At 39.0% G+C, this 16,723-nt stretch overlaps 1 long non-coding RNA gene across 1 annotated transcript; it reads right to left on the reverse strand.

The window, feature by feature from the left end:
• Window positions 1-2,689: 2,689 nt before the first annotated feature.
• On the reverse strand, window positions 2,690-9,967 carry LOC132646752 (uncharacterized). The gene is made up of 3 exons (XR_009584999.1): window positions 9,915-9,967; window positions 3,744-3,807; window positions 2,690-2,918 (listed from the first exon to the last, which is right to left on the reverse strand). It is a non-coding gene; the product is annotated as an uncharacterized LOC132646752 (long non-coding RNA).
• Between the last annotated feature and the right edge of the window lie 6,756 nt (window positions 9,968-16,723).

Raw genomic sequence — 16,723 nt, forward strand, 5'->3', positions numbered from 1 at the left:
GTGTGGCTTGTATACTCAAACACTGGTCATGCCGATGTCTACCTAGAATCAGAAGCTGCTACTTTATCCTGCAACGCCGTCATTCCATTCATTCCGACTTCAGTGTCCAATTTGCACTAAATCTTTCAAAGCTATCCTATACACAGGCTGTTTGTACTGTTTTCCTTCAAGAATGGAAGGATTTTGCTATGCAGCATACCAACCCCAGGCTTTCAATGCCTAAGGCATTCCTCACTGGTGTCTACCACAACTCCACTTTCTTTTTCTTTCTTTCTTTCTTTCTTTCTTTCTTTCTTTCTTTCTTTCTTTCTTTCTTTCTTTCTTAATGCCAATCTGTTTTTTACATTTTTTCTTATTATTTATTCTTCTCTCACATATTACATCCCAACTGCAGTTTCCTCTCCCTCCTGCCTCAGTCACTCCCCTAAACCTCCCCTTTCCCACAGAGCCACACCATCACCCTTACAAAAAAGCAGGCCTTCCACAGGCATTAACCAAATAAGGCCTAATAAGTTACAATAAGGCAGGCACATATTAGCACATCAAGGCTGGATAAGGCATCCGAAAAGGAAGAAAAGGGTCCCTAAGAGTCAGTGACAGCCCTTGTTCCTGCTGTTAGGAATCTCACAAGAACACCGAGCTACAGAATCATAACATATATACAAAGGTCCTAGGTTAGACCTATATAGGCTCTCTGGTCACTGTGAGCCCACTTGTGTCCCCATGAGTTGATTCCTTGGGCTATGTTCTTGTGATGTACTTGAAATTTGTGGTTTCTCCAGTCTGGGCTAATATCCAAAATATATAAAGAATTCGAGAAACTAGACATCAATAAACCAAATAATCCAATTAACAAATGGGGCACAGGTCTAAACAGAGAATTCTCAACAGAGAAATTTCAAATGGCTGAGAAACACTTAAAGAAATGTGCAGACCTGCCTGGCTAGAAGGTGGTCACTTCAATCTTCATGCTGCTCCTCCCCTTACCCCCTTTAGGAGTTCCATCAGGAGGCACCCAAATTCTCCCAGGAACCTGACTTGTCTTTTCGCAGGCCTCCAGGTTGACAAAGAGATGTCCTTTTCCCCACCCCGTTTTCTCTTCTTGTTCCCAGACCTCTCATCCAACCCCAGTCCTCCCCACATCTGATCCCCGCCTTGTTTCCCTCCCCATTCTATCTCCTGTTCAGTTCCCTTTCTTCATTCACTTCTGCTATCTATTCTACTTCCCCTTGGGTGCAAAATTCCAGCATACACACACACCCCTTGGGCTCTCCTTATTACTTAGCTTCTTTGGGTCTGTGGATTGTAGGATGATTATCCTGTACTATAGGTCTAATATCCACTTGGAAGGAGGGTAACAACAATCCACCATCAAAACCCATGATCCAAAAATTACCCTCCCTACAAGAAGTGCAGGGATAAAGAGGGAACAAAGACTGAGGGAAAGTCCAACCAATAATTGGCCCAAACTGAGACCCAGTCCACTGCAGAGAGCTAGCTCCTGACACTAATAATGATACTCTGCTATGCTTTCAGACAGGAGCTTAACTTGACCATCTTCTGGGAGGCTCCAGCCAGCAGAAATTTGAGACAGATGCTGGGACTTGCATCCAAGCATGGGGCAGAACTCTGGGGGTCCTGTGGAAGTGTTGGGGAAAAGATGGAAGAACATGGAAGGGACAGGAACCTCACAAGAAAACCAACAGAGACAACTAACCCAGTCCCATGGGGACTTCCAGAGACTGAGGCATAAACTAAGGAACATGCATGATCTGGACCTAGGGCCCCTGCATACATGTAGCAGAGGGGCGACCTGGTCTCCATATGGGGCACTGGCCAAGTAGAGGAGGGGTGCTTTTTCTAACATGGACTCTATTGTCTGCTTTTGGATCACTTTCCCCTGGCAGTGCTACCTTGCCTGGCCTCAGGGGATGAAGATATGCTCAGTCCTGATGTGATTTGATGTGCTGGGGAAGGTTATTATAGAGAGGGGAGAGGAGGGAAGCTTCTTTTTTCTGGGGGGAAAGGGAGAGAGGAAGGGGAAAATAGGGAAAGTGGGAGGACTGGGAGGAGGGAAGGGAAGGGGCTCTCTCAGGATGTAAAGTAAATAACAAATATAAAATAAAATTTAAAATTTAATAGAAAGGAAGGAAGGAAGGAAGGAAGGAAGGAGAAAGAAGGAAAAGAAAAGAAAAGAAAAGAAAAGAAAAGAAAAGAAAAGAAAAGAAAAGAAAAGAAAAGAAAAGAAAAGAAAAAGATAGAAAGAAAGGTTCAGCATCCTTAGCCATCAGGGAAATGCAAATCAAAACAACTTTTAGATTTCATCTTACACCTCTCAGAATGGCTAAGATCAGAAACACAAGTGACAGCTCATGTTGGTTAAGGATGTAGAGCAAGAGGAACACTCCTCCACTGCTGGTGGGAGTGCAATTTGTACAGCCACTTTGGAAATCAATATGGTGGTATCTCAGAAAATTGGGAATCGATCTACCTCAAGACCCAGGCATACCATCCTTGTGCATAAACCCAAAGGACGTTTCATCCTACCACAAGAACAAATTGCTCAACAATGTTCATAACAGTCAGAAACTGGAAACAACCTAGATGTCCCTCAACTGAAGAATAGATATTAAAAAAAATGTGTTATATTTACACAATGGAGTATTACTTAGCTGTTCACGGGGTGTTTCTTAAATAAGCGTCACTGTGTCCATTTCATGCAGCTCAACTTCTCACACACAAGGACAGCCATGAAGCACATGCCTGATGTAGTAAACTGTCTATGATTATCCCTCTAAAGACTGTGATAGCCATTGGTCTTCACAGATCTCCCAGACTTGAAACCATACTCCAATTGCCAGGTATATTGAGCCTTCTTTTGTTTATCACACCAAACTTTCTTCACAGAACTTGTACACCTGGATTAAAACACCAAGATTTTCAGCTTTGAGTCAGAAATGTCATGTAATACTAGGCCCTCCCAACTAGATCAACTCTAGTCCTTTGTACTATAAGAAAACACAATTTAAGGACATTTCAGTAGAATGTCCTCAGATTCAGTCATGGACAGATTACAAAGAATTCCAGAAACATATGGAAGGTCATTGCTGGAAATGAGAATAAACCTATAAATTCCCAGCCTAGAAGTAAACTAGCAAATGCTTCTTTTTCCACTTGCATATTTATTAAAAAAAAAAAAAAAAAAAAAAAAAAAACTTTAGTGTTTGTATTGAACCAAATATCCAAAATGTCGATTTCACTCCTGCTCTACAATGGATTCAAAAGCAAACAAGTAAACTTGTTGAAGGAGGTCACCTATTTAGTGACATTTCTGCCTTTACAGTACATTCTTGCTTAATTCACCAGATTCTTCCATGCAGAATGAGGACCATTTGCAAGAATGAGTACACTTTATTTTTTAGCTATCACGGCATGTTTGGTGGTTTTCCATGAAAATTTACTAATCTAAATAATATTCACCTTCAAGAGGCTCTATTGCTAAAAGGCCCTCCAACTGGAAAGTCTTGAGAGTTATTTCATTTTTAGGAATACCTCAGGAAAATCATTACAAGTCATTAAAATTTGCTGCATATGATATAATAGGAATGATAATAAATCAGTATTTGTCCCCCTCCCTTATAAATTCCATCACCCAGAAAAATCACATCCTCTGACACACATTCACCATTTACAAGTAAGAAAAATCAAGCCAGGAAAGATGGAATTTACTGAGACAAACTTACCTTTTGTTAGCTGGAAATCAGCTCACCAGAGTCTTTGGCAAGTCCATCCTACCAAAAGCCAAGGCTGGAGAGGGAAAAAAAATAGTATTTTCTGAATTATCATAGCTCCGTTTTCACATGCTGAAATCCAGGCTATGTTAAGCCACAGAAAATACTATTGATCATTTTTAAGGTCAAAACCTCTCATTGATTGCTTTTTATGACAGGTACTAATATAAGTGTTTTATATTCATTAATTCTTTTCAACCTTATAAAAGTTTCCACCTTGTAGTCCAAGCCTCCAGAATACAAACCTATTTAGATACAGTAAGAAGAAATATATCGTAAGTAAACAACTAACCCTGTAAAATATAGGCCATCACCAAAGTTTTCAGACAAGGAAATGAAGACACAAGGCAACTATTTTCTTCAAGGCTTTACAGTCCATAGTGAGGAGAAAGATTCAAGCCAAGACAATTGATTCTCAAAAACTCAAGTTATGGAACCAAACAATTTCAGGTTCTCAGACTTTAGCTCTTTGCATGATGTATTCAACTGTCAGCCAAACAGAAACAAATTCATATCTACAGACAAACATACACAACGTGTGTACATTATTAATGTCCATGAAATTTCTACAGATTTTCTTTTAGTCCATCCTAAAAACACAAGCAAAATCAAAACTTTGCAACATGCTTTGAAAGATGTGAAATATACCTATGCGGTGTGTTGTAAAAATAATAATGATTAACGTTTATCACAATATTACCTGAAGCCGACCTCATAGATCTAGAGATATCTTCCTTCTGGTGACAATCGCCAGCTGCTTCCTGCCTGGATTTTGAATGCTGGGAAGCTTCTTTTAATGTCTAACTAGAGTGTCCTACCAGTGCCTTCTCAAGCACCATCCTGTCTCCTCATCATTAGTTGGTGACATAAGAAAGGGAAGGGCTGCTTTGTGTTACAAATTTTATGCCCCAGATACTAACCTATTCAATTGACTCAAGTAGCTAATGCTTACTCAGCACCTACTACATATCACACCCTATGCCAAATGCCTACAACATCCCTTCAAGTGAGCAACACTGAGATGCCCTCTTGCTTCAGTCTAATGGAGTGATGCATTACTTTATTCAGTCTTAAAAACAACTCCTGATACAGCTAATAGCAGCCCCATGTCCCAAATGAAGAGTGGGCTAAACCAAGTGGAATCATTGGTTGATTTTGCACAATTGCATGGTGATGTGGTGTTGAATTCAAATGCACACCTGATTTCATAGCTCATCTGAGCTTCCTCCTTTTGTTAAAGCTTTTCCTGCTTTATCTGCTCTTACCAGAAATTATAACAGTTCTGCCATTTTCTTTTTTTTATGGTGTTTTAATTAGTTTATTTTTTTAAATCAAACTTGGACAAATGTTAGAGCCGAAAGCTACTTCACTGAAGTAGGTATAGGTATAGAAACTAGGAATTTTAAAGACAAACTGGGTTTGCTAAAAATAATAAAGGCGTGCCTTAGGAAAAGATTCATGTTCAAAACATAGAACATACAGAGACAACATTATTTTTTAAAAGACAGAATGTGTAACCTAAGAGATGGTGCCTCATGAGACCATGTTTTCCTCTGAAATTAGTCTTCAATGTAGTCCATAGTACAATTAGTTGAAATTGTAGAAAGACTAAATAATAGTCATATTTTGCCAATGGAAGGTAAATAGCCTGTATTACAAAATGACTCCAATGGAAGTCATTCTCTTTTTGATTGTAAAATGAGGACTAATACTGGGTTATCCACGGAATCCACCGAATCTTGATCTTTCATAAGTCTGGCTCTCCATTGTCATTAATGTTTGTTACTTGGAGAAAAGAAAAGTGGATTAATGGAACCGAACAGAGGACCCAGAAATAAACCCACACACTTATGGACACCTGATCTTTGACAAAGGTGCCAAAAACATACAATGGAAAAAAAAAGATAGCATCTTCAACAAATGGTGCTGGTCCAACTGGATGTCTACATGTAGAAAAATGAAAATAGATCCATACTTATCACCCTGCACAAAACTGAAGTCCAAGTGGATCAAAGACCTCAACATAAAACCAGACACATTAAATCGGCTAGAAAAAAAAGTGGGGAATACCCTAGAACTCATTGGTACAGGAGAAAACTTCCTGAACAGAACATCAACAGCACAGGCTCTAAGATCAACAATCAATAAATGGGACCTCATGAAACTGAAAAGTTCTGCCATTTTCAAAGTCAAAGAAAGAGCTACTCGGAGCATGCAGCAAGAACTAAACATAAATCATTGGACCACAAAAAAGAAATTTGGCCTTCTGGTATAGAATATAATTTTCCAGGCCCTATCCACTTGAGTTCTTAGGCCTTAGAAGCAGCCCCTATGTCCAATCCCCCCAACCTGACCACTTAACCAAGAACAAGGAAGATACATTAAGCAGAGAAAGAGTCCCCCAAAACAAGGTCAGTGGGAAAATGACTGTTTCCAATAAAGAATTTGCAGAACGCTTTTCATTTTTTTGATGACTTTGCTTTTGTTACTGTTTTACTTTGGAGTTAGCATCTCAATATGTAGTTCAAGCTAGCCTCAACTATCAGTAACACACACACACACACACACACACAGACACACTTCTCTAAAAAATGAGGGTGAAAGTTGTATAGATATCAACTTACCAGTAGATACTACCATGTAAGATATTAAAGGCTTTCGATTTTAATTAAGATATTAATACTTTATAGAGTCTTTTCAGGATATGAACTCCATTTCTAAGAAAGCTATGTGTTACATCCATAATGTCTACCGTGGTTCAGAAAGATAATCAGAACACTTTAACTTAAAGGTTTACAGAGAACACTGTGTTGCATTGAATTACTCCCATTGCCTTAAGCTGATCATAGCTTTACTCTGCTGTCTTCATAGTTACCATTTATTGGTATTAATAGTTTTTACCATTCATTTAATTTATCATTGTTTTATTTCTCATGTGAGACTTAATAATGCAATGGTGCACGTTCTGATTCTAGTGGTCTTCACTAGACTGTGACATGTATTTAGACATGAATCACCTGTACTTCCTTGATTAAATGAATATATACACAATCATATCTTTTAAAATGTATTTCAACATTTTATTGGTATTTCCTGTGAATGTGAGCCATTCAAGTTTGATATAATGGGATCCATTGAGTACAGTTGTGCAAGCATTAACTGAACCAGCCACCTCAGCCCTATATTCCCTAGACAATGTTTAATAAAATAACTGATTACTAGAGACTGAAAAACAGAAAAGAGATTCTGGAAAGAAGAGAAGATCTCAGTAAGCATCATTGTCATTGTTTTACCAGATGTAACTCCAAGAATAGGTCACAGTTGATGCAACCAAATAACCAAGATTCCTATAGATATCCCACAATCTTTCTGTCCTGAAAAAAAACTAGAGAAACAGAGATCACTGTAACCATTTCTACTATGTGGACAAGTCTCAAATACTAAGCAATTGTGTGAATCTGCAGTTTCTACATAAACTCTATCCAAATCCTGGACTGACATCTGTATCATGTATAGAGCAGGCAAATCATTAACTGGCAAGAACAAGAGAACTACACAAAAACTTGCAGAGCTTCAAACGAAGTTGAAATAATTTCAGATCAACAGAAACAATGTACTCCCTAACATATATAAAATCCTGAGTCTACACAATTTAATAACAATGAATTGGACATTGACACAATTCATAATCATGTGACATACAAAGAAATGTGAAAAAGTGAACCATTCCCAAAAGACAAGATAATCAACATTAACCAATCCTAAATGGCTCAGAACTTAGAATTAGCAACCCCTAACAAGTAAGCTTCCTTTGGGAATGGATTGAGACTATTAGAGATACTCCTGTTTAAAATGTCAAGACTAGGTTAACATGGAGTACCTAGTAACCCCCCCAAAAAAAAATTATAATGCAACCACTATACATAAGGCCCAGAAAAATCACAGAAGAGAGGGTGGTAAAACTGTAAGAACCAGGGAACCAGTAGTCTTGCTATTAAATAATGTCTTCTAGGTATAATAGGAAAGCTGCTACCATAAAATCTCAACAATATGGTTGCCTAAATAAGACTTTAATAATGACAACACAAGTTAGTATATCAACATAGCCTGATTTTTTTTTCATTTAAAAATCAATGTAAGCTCATCACTTGGTGTTTTTTTTTTTTTTTTTTTTTAAATGCTGTTTATTCAGGAACATTGAACAATCCTCGGACCCCGGGGAGAGCCAGCCCACAGCTTAAATAGCCTCTGGGTAGCCAACCCAGGCGTGCCACGGGGGCAATGCAGATAGGTCCACATACATGGAAGCAAGCCAGATCCTCGGCCTTAGCCAAATGTGGAGTTGTTTGTGACAGAGAGCACTCACCATCGGGAAAGTGGAAGGCGGAAACCAGCTCCATCTTTAAGGCATAGCATTCCGCAGCTCTCTACAGTTCCCCCTTTTTGTTTTAGACGCATCAGGCAAGAGTAGAGGTCTGATCTCTGATATTAGAAATAAATTGGGACTTTGTACAGATGTTCATTTAGGTGTCATCCACCCAAAGAGCATCAGACCCATCTGATACCTTTTTCTCAGAGGCGGGACCTGGGGCATCAACCAGCATGCAATCAGACATGCTCTTCTCTGGGTCCAAAGCGGCTGACCCTGAGTGCAGTGCTTAGCCTCGCATCCTGAGCGTATCATTTTAGCTTTTTATGGTATCCAACCATGCTTGGGGAGAATGTCCTGCTTCAATGGCTGTAAAGGCCTGAATGATCATGGCTGCATCACACTGTTGTGAGACTCTAATCTTGCATATATACCACAGGCAAACCAAGGAGACCAACACCAGAAGGCCTGCTAACACTCCCATGCCCGCCCATTCCTTCAGATGATTCATGGCTGCAGCAATCCATGTTGATAATCCTGTGGCTAGTCCTGCGTCCACTCTGGTAGAATTTACTGTGACAATGGTTTGCACTTTTTAACTTATATAAATGTTTTTTAAATAAATTTTTATTTTTGTATTAAGTACAGTTTATTCACTTTGTGTCCCAGCTATATACCCCTCCCTCAATACCTCCCAATCCCACCCTCACTCCCTCATCTCCTCCCATGCCCCTCTCCAAGTCCACAGATAGAGGACTTCCCCTTCCATCTGACCCTAGCTTATCAGGTCTCACCAGGACTGGCTGCATTGTCCTCTTCTGTGGCCTGGCAAAACTGCTCCCCCGTCAGGGGGAGGCGATCAAAGAGCTAGTCACTGAGTTCATGTCAGAGACAGTCCTTGTTCCCTTTACTAGGGTACCCACTTGGATACTGAGCTGCCATGAACTACATCTGAGCATGGTTTCTAGATTATATCCATGAAAGGTCCTTGGTTGGAGTGTCAGTCTCAGAAAAGACCCCTGGGCCCAGATATTTTGGTTCTGTTGCTCTCCTTGTGGAGCTCCTGTACTCTCCAGGTCTTACTATCTCCTGTCTTTCCTAAGATTCCCTGCACTCTGCCCAGAGTTTGGTTATGAGTCTCAGCATCTGCTTTGATACACTGCTGGGTGAAGTCTTTCAGAGGCCCTCTTTGGTAGGCTCCTGTCCTGTTCCCTGTTTTCTCCTTCTTCCAATGTCCATCCCATTTGCCTTTCTGAGTGAGAATTGATCATCTTACCAGGGTCCTCCTTTTACCTCAGCTTCTTTACATGTACAGATTCTTTAGTGTGTTTATCCTATATTATGTCTAGTATCCAATTATAAGTGAGTATATACCGTGTGTGTCTTTCTGTTTCTGGGATACCTCACTCAGGATGATCTTTTCTAGTCATATTTTTATTTAATTGAGAATATTCACTCTGAAGAAGACATGGGAAAAAAAAAAAACAGAGAGAATATCAGATTGTCTACATTACATGGAATTGGACTTGCAGGAAAGAAGAAAGAAACAGAAAAATTATATGAAAGAAAACTGGTGGGAGTTTCACCTTATTTCCTGAAAGATACAAATTTATATATTTGAAAAGTTCAGTGAACTTAACCCACAAAATTATGAAGAAACTCTCGCCTCAATGTCTTAAAAACTACCAAAAACTAAAGACACTGAGCAGCAGCCAGAAAAAAAGGACACACCAAAGACTCATACGATTCCTTACCTATCACCAGAACTCCTAAAGACCAGAAGCCAGTGCAGGAGTTTCCTTTTCACCCTGAAAAAAAAAAATGATTATGAGTCCATGACTGTGACCTTGCAAAATTACTTCTTAAGAATAAAAGTGAAAAGACTTCTTTAGAGACAATAAGCTAAGAATTTTTCACTTCATAACAAATATCTCAAATAAAAAGGTTCCTAAATACCATGGAGTAAGAGCCTGAAAATGGGGGCTGCAGAGAGTTAAAATCACGCACTGCTCCCTCAGAGAACTCATCTGTAACTCCAGTTCCAGGAAACCTAATAATCCCTTGGTGCCTCTGGGGGTCATCAGGCCTGCCGATGGTACAAACACATACATGCAGCTAAGCATACATACACATAAAGCAAAAAAAAAAAAAAATTAAGTGAGTCTTTTTAAGAATATGAGAAAATTCAGATCTTCAGAGAACAAATATTCACCAGAAGTGATAAATTCCTGGATAAATCTAAAAGATGCGACATAGTATTGATTTTTGTCATCAATCTCATGTAAAGCAAAAATTCATGATATTATTTATAGAGTCTATAAGACACATATGAAAACTACAGCAATATCATTGAGATAGACTTATGTAGTTGTATGTCTTTACATTTGGCATAAAGTGGTAAATATTTTAGTAGCAAATTTTATAATATATACTGTAATCTCCATAGCAATCCACTAAAAAGATAATACTAGTTTAGTCAAAGTAAATAATAATTTTTAATGCATAAAGGGACCATGCAATAACCTTGGAATATTATGAAAAAACAAAATCTATAAATTATAGGGTTATAATAAGAATCTCACACAAAGGCTATAAAATATTTTTAACAAAATCATTGAAGAAAATTCCTCAAATTTAGGGAAAGAGAAGCCTACCAGATATAATTGGCACACAAAACACTAAACAGATAGCACCAGTTATAGTAATGAATGTGCAGAAAATATATGCTAAGAAATTATGTTGAAATCTGTAAAAACAAACAAACAAAAACAATGGCCTTGTCACATATCAAGACAAGTCCATCAGAGTAACTGCTGAGTTTTCAATCCACATCAGAAAAGAGAGAAGGGTTTGGACTTGTGTCTCTTAAACTGAAAGTTCACAGCTTCCAACCCAGTCAAACATACACAGAAAAACTTTATATATTATTGAAGTTGAAAATTTTTTCCTATGATAAAAACAAGACTATGTGACCACCAAGCCAGCTCTGCAGAAGAAACTGGAAAGTACTTCTTTCTGAAGAGAAATATAAGCATAATTCAGACTACAAGAGGAAAAAGAATAATCAATTATTCTAAGATGTCCATTAAGCAAAAGAAGATTAAGAAATTACTAGATAGTATAAAATCAACAAAATGACAAGGAGCTATATTACTTTTCAATAATAGCCCTGAATATTAGTGGTTTCAATCTCCCCATCAAACAACATATTCTAGCAAACTGAATTAGAAAACAGAAACTCTATTTTTGTTGCGTAAGGTAAAAGGTTGTAAAACAGTATTCCAAGCAAATGGAACCAGAAAGCAAGTATTTCTATTCTAATATCCAGATTTTTTAAAAATTAACTTCAAACTAAACCCTTTCAGAAAAAAAGTAAAGGATGTTAATTTATACTGATCACAAAAACAATCCATCAAGAGAAAATTACATGTAAACATATATTCATGAAACATAGGCTCATCCAATTTCATAAAGCAAACACTACTCAATTTAAAATCACACATTAACCCCAACCCAGCAAAAGTGAGTGACTTTGTTATCCTACCTTCACCATTAGGCAAATCAGACACACACACACATACACACACACATCCACTAAACACTAGACTCAAATGACACCATATATCATTTTGACCAAATAGATATCTACAGATCATTCTATCAAACATCAAAGGAACACACACTGTACCCAGCCCATAGGGCCTTCTCGAAAACAGATCACATATTAGGACACAAAGAAATTCTCAGCAATATAAGAATATTGAAAGAGCATCCTGTATTTTACAATGGTATAAAGCTAGAAATTGATGGAAATAAAGACTACAGAAAATATTCAGACTCACAGAGATCACTATTAAATAATGAACTGTGAGAATATAGAGGGTTATGATGGATTATTTGAATTAGGTAAAAGTCAAAGCACAATACAATACATCCAAGTCTGTGGGATACAGTGAAGGCAGACTTGAGAGGGATGTTCATAGCTCTAAGTGTTTACACTAGAAAATCAAAGAGATCTCGAGTACAAACCCTGATGGTGATCCTAAGGCAGTAGAAACACAAGAACAAGCCAATCTCCAAAGCAGTAGATAGATGCAGAGAAAGAATGAAGGTGATGGTAGAAACTAGGAAAATATAAATGAAAACTAATTTAAGCAGCAAGAAAAGAATCAATGAAACAAAAGGCTGGTTATTTAAAACTATAAAGAAAAGTAACAAATTAACCAAAAGAAACGATAAAGTTAAATTGATACAATCATATGTGAAAAGGGAGACACAATAATAGACTGGAAAAATTCAGAGAATTACTCTAAAAGTGATATTCCGCTAAACTGGATGTGACTGGCAAGTCCCTCTTTATTGTATTTTCTTTTTGGCCCACACCCAGGAGTTGCACGGCTGAGGCATATGGAGGCTCTAATCCATTTTTTAAGATACTTTAGATTAATTTCTAGAATGGCTGTATTGCTTTATACTCCCAGCAAAAGTACATAAAGTTTCCTTTCCCCACATTTATACTAGCATTTGTTAATCAGTCATAGTCCTTATGATAGACATTCTGACAAGGGTGAAATGAAACTTTAACTCTTGTTAACCTCCACTTCCCTAATGGCTGAGGGTTTTGAACTGTTTGAAGTGGTTTGAGGCCATTTATATTTCTTCTTCTAAAAAACTTTCTGTTCAGTTCTATGCCTCTCCTTTTTTTTCCAGTTTTTCAAGACAGCATTTCTCTGTATACCTTTGGCTGTCCTGGAAACTTGTTCTGTAGAGCAGGCTGGCTTCTGACTCAGAGATCTGCCTGTTTCTGCTTCCCTGGTGCTGTGATTAAAGGTGTGCACCACTACTGTCTTACGCTTCATTTTTTTCAATTTGTTTTTTATTTATTTATTTACTTATTTACTTATTTACTTATTTATTTATAGCCTGAGCATATCCCCTCCATCCTCTCCTACGTGTCCCACCTTTCCTCCCTCCTTCCCCTGTGCCCTTCCCCTACTTCTCAGAAAAAGAGAGCCCTCCCCTTCATCAACCCATCCTAGCACATGAAGTCACATCGCGACTGAGCGTATCCTCTTTCACTGTGGCCAGGCAAGTCAGCCCTGCCAGTAGGAAGTGATCTAAAAGCAGGCAGCAGAGTCCATGTCAGAGACAGCTCCTCCTCCCCTTCCTAGGAAACGCACATGAAGACCAAACCGCCCATCAGCTACTTAAGCGGAGAGGTATTAGGTCCAGTAAATGGGTGGTCCTTGGTCGGTGCTCCAGTTTCTCAAGCATCTCTGGCCCCAAATTAGTTGAATCTGTTAGTCTTCTTGTGGAGCTCCTGTCCCCTCGGGGTCCTTCTATCCTTCCACCTACTCTTCCACTAGGCTCCCTGAACTCCACCCAATGTTTGGCTGAGTCTCAGCATCTGTTTCGATCCACTGCTGGGTGGAGCCTCTCAAAGGGCAGCTATGCTAGGCTCCAGTCTGCAAGCATAGCAGAGTTCGCTTAATAGTGTCAGGGGTTTGCTCTCTCCCCTTAGAAATGATTTTATCATAAAGTCCTGGTCAGGCCAGGTACTGGTTGGAAAATTCAATCTATGCTCTATCTTTATCCCTGCACATCTTGTAGGCAAGGTAAATTTGGGGTCAAAATTTTTGTGGATGGATTAGTGTTCTTCTCTCTCCACTAGGAGTTCTGTCTGGCTGAAAAGTGTCTTTTTCAGTCTCTATGACCCCCGCTACTAGGAGTCTCAAGCAATAGTCACCCCCACATTCTCCCAGAAGCCCACCTTGTCACAGGTCTCCATCTTGTCTCAGAGATGCCCCCTCCTATGGTTTCCCTTCTCTCTGCAAGCCCTCTGTCCTCCTGCCCCTGCTCTCTCCACATTTGCTCCCCACTCTCATTTCCCTCCACCTCTCTCTCTTCTACCCTGTTCCCTCCATCCCCTTCTGCTTTCTATTTCCCCCTTCTGAGTGAGATTCAAGCATCCTCCCTGGGCCTTCCTTGTTACTTAGCTCCTTTGGGTCTGTGGATTGTAGTACAGTTATCCTGTACTACACGGTTAATATCTGCTTATAAGTATGTACACACCAAGTGTGTCTTTCTGGGTCTAGGTTACCTCACTCAGGATGATCTTTTCTAATTCTATCCATCTGTCTGCCCATTTCATGATTTCCTTGTTTTTAATAAGTGAGTAGTATTCCATTGTGTAAATGTACCACAGTTTCTTCATCTATTCTTTGGTTGAGGGACATCTGGGTTGTGTCCAGTTTCTGCTATTATGAGTAGAACTGCTATGAACAAATATCCTTGTTGGATGGTGAAGCATCTTTTGGGGATATGCCCAGGAGTGGTATAGCTGGATCTTAAGGTACAACTATACCCAATTTTCTGAGAAGCCGCCAGATTGATTTCCAAAGTGGTTGTACAAGTTTGCTCTCCCACCAGAAGTAAAAGAGTGTTCCCCTTTCTCTGCATCCTCACCAGCATGTGCTATCACTTGAGTTTTTTATCTTAGTAATTCTGATGGGTGTAAGGTGGAATCTCAGAGTCGTTTTGATTTGCATTCTTAACTCAACTGTGAGACATATAGCTTCACTCCACTGTCAGTTTCCTTTGTTGTTATTCAAAGTGCTGGGACTAAGAAGCATATATATTTTTTTGAGCCAAAACTCAGAAAGCATCATAGAAGTAGGAGTAGAAAGAATGTTGGAGCTTAAAGTATGAGGCACGAGAAAATGCTATCTTCTGGACATGACATGATTATTTCATAGCTGCTGTGGTTACCTGCACAAGACTTGCCTAACATCAAACCAGTTAAAAATTCCAACATAGGTTGGGGTGGGATGGTTCACAAGCCCTCACCACCAGATAAGAAGTTATTGACAACTGATGGCTACTAATGGAAGGAAAGTCAGTTTTCTTTAAGGCTGTGTTTCCTGGTAGGCCAACCATGCCCTAGAAGATGGCCCACACCCATGCCTGTGTGGGCAGCCTAAATTGGAATCAAATCACTTGGTGTCTTTTTCATTCCATATTTAAGTCTGTCAAGTCAAGGAGACAAGGTTAGGGATGAGCCATGGAACTGGGAGGCATTACAGGGAGAAGTGGGGTTCACTGTGGTCATGCAAGAAATTTTCAAGGAATTAAAAAAATGTTATAGATGACAAATAAATTTTTAAAAAGTCAAAGACAGAAAAAAAGATAATAAAGGTAGCAAGAGGAGTAATGGCTGGAGCCATGACTCAGCATTGATTCAGCAAATCTGCTAAGAATCAGATTAAACAAGTTTTCCTGAAATTAATCATCTATGATTCCATGATGACTCTCAGAGGACTTTATGACAGCTCATTTCCATGGGGTAGGGAAAGAGGCATCATTTGCATTTCTGACTCTTCTTCTGTGAACAGCCAGGTGAACAGGGGGCAATTTGCTAAGTTTATAGTATGATGGAAATGAGTATCAGGAGCCCATTCAGAAATATTTTCAACTTGGATGACTCAAACACCTAATTGAAGGTATGTCTTATTCAGTGTCCAGCAATCAGTTCAATGGATGTGTCTTAAAAATACATATTCATCACTTGTATGTTAATTGACAAATCTTGCATGCCAGAAGGTGAGTAGGTGTTTATTAAGTATTGACTCTGAAAGCCACTTTATTGACATCAACTCACTTTAATCCTGCAATAACCATTCAATTTTAGTACTGTGATTTTAGTTTTATGGAGCAGGGAACAGGCTCAAGCAGGTTTGTTGAAGAACCTTTTATTCCCCTGAATTAATTGTCATGTCCCAGGCTTACTGCTTCTGTCTGCTAACCTAGGCCTAGGTCTGGAAGCTTCTAGCCTCCATAGAGTCTAACCTAGGCCTAAAATGTTTTCAGCCTCTGAGATAAATAAACTCACCCTTTCTTTCTGAACTCTGGCTGGCAAATTCAACTCAGCTGTCTGGCTCAAGTGCCTCTCTAAGCTGACTGACTCAAACTGGCTTATCTCTGCTTCTGCTCTGCTTGGCCTCAAACTAACTCTAGCAATCTGTTCTAATCTTCTGTCTCATTCTCATTCTCTGGCTCGTTCTGTCTTTGCTTGTGTCTAACTTGTTCTTTCTGTAACCTTACTGTAAAACTCTCCCCGGAAAACTGCCTCCTCTGTGTGTGTGTGTGTTGCTCTCTCTTAAGTAGCCTCTCTTTCTTCTCTGTTTTCATGATAGTTGGACATATCCTATTCTGTCAAATCTTTCTCTGATTCATCACTTTGTCTGCCTCTCAATTATACATCACTTTCAAACATGGGTGCTTCAAACATGGGTGCTTCCTTCTACAAAATAAATTTACCTTCATTGTTTGTGATTAAAAGTGTGTACTGAGGGCATGTATGAATTCCAGCCATATCACACAGATCAAGAAGGCCTTTGGATGTTCTCAGAGCAACCATAATGCTGGATTAAAATTCCTCTGCAGAGGTTAGCAACAAAGGCACTGTAAATTAGGGTTAAAACTCTGTCTACTTCTAAATTCCTTGCAAACTCTTTGTTCAAAGACCCCCTCCATCAGCAACCATGTGACTTTTATTTAGTGGACA

This window comes from Meriones unguiculatus, chromosome 12 (assembly GCF_030254825.1).
Source record: "Meriones unguiculatus strain TT.TT164.6M chromosome 12, Bangor_MerUng_6.1, whole genome shotgun sequence".
Lineage (NCBI taxonomy): Eukaryota > Metazoa > Chordata > Mammalia > Rodentia > Muridae > Meriones > Meriones unguiculatus.